Source organism: Poeciliopsis prolifica, unplaced genomic scaffold (assembly GCF_027474105.1).
Source record: "Poeciliopsis prolifica strain line A6 unplaced genomic scaffold, Auburn_PproV2 SCAFFOLD003, whole genome shotgun sequence".
NCBI lineage: Eukaryota > Metazoa > Chordata > Actinopteri > Cyprinodontiformes > Poeciliidae > Poeciliopsis > Poeciliopsis prolifica.
The window spans coordinates 3,647,516-3,648,492 of record NW_026562378.1 but is presented as its reverse complement, the minus strand read 5'-3'; the positions used below and the strand labels follow the sequence as shown (position 1 = coordinate 3,648,492).

Below are 977 nucleotides of genomic sequence, written 5' to 3'. Positions count from 1 at the left end.
GCTTCCATCATCCTTGAATCCCGCCACGATGGAAACGTGTACAAAACACAACGCTATGTTTACTGTTGCCTTAAGCGGCAGGTGAACTGTACACACATGAAGCACGATGAAAACAAGAGACCCAGACTCCAAAATATGACTTTAGATTGGAGGAGACAGGTTAGTATAGAGAAAGTGTATTAGTTGTAGCTTTCAGATTGGATTACAATGGATAAGGCAGGACTGGAAGGGAGTGACAAATTCACATTTTGCTAATTTAGACCAACAATAAATATACATCTCAATTACAATAACACTTATAATGTCTACAATTCAAATTGTGAGGCTTAAATAGGTTGAACAACAGATGCAGTTTGAGTTTTTGATATTTTGACTAATTGTTTGCCACAGATGAAACCCCTAAATTCAGTTTTTGTGGAAAAGTGACTTATTTTTAGACTAGAAGAAAATACTTTTAACACAAATATTACATCATGGCATGCACAATCATGGGGAGGACAGCTGAGTTGATGGCATCCAAGCATGTTAGTGGAAAGTTTAGTGGAAGGGAAAATTGTGGTTAAGGGGGGAAAAGTGCATAAACAGAATATACAGCATCCTTGAGTGGATTGGGAAGCAAATCCCATTTAGTGGGGGTATGTCAGAGGTTTGGGATCTACTGGTTACATTGGGAAAAGCCATTCCAAAACCAGAGACAACTTTGTATGCATTTCACCAGAACTAACAAAGTCCCTTTTCACATAAAAACATGATCAGCACTTCAATTGGAAAATAAATAATCAAGGTACCAGGAGTGGAGAGTCAAACTTGAATAAATGTTCATGCACTACATGCTTTTTCCCTGGTGAGCTTCGTCAAGGCTTCTGATTTCATTTTACTGCAGAGCTTGCCATTGTGTCAAACACAATGATGTGGGTCTATTAATCCATGTCGTTTCTTTTAAACAGTTTTGTAATTTGCTTTAAACTTGTGTATAC

The 977-nt window shown here is 37.7% G+C and overlaps 1 protein-coding gene across 1 annotated transcript in view; it reads right to left on the bottom strand.

The window, feature by feature from the left end:
- The window catches only part of si:dkey-245f22.3 (uncharacterized protein LOC492819 homolog), a 351,352-nt gene that overhangs the window by 93,092 nt on the left and 257,283 nt on the right, over positions 1 to 977 (bottom strand). The window lies entirely within an intron of this gene.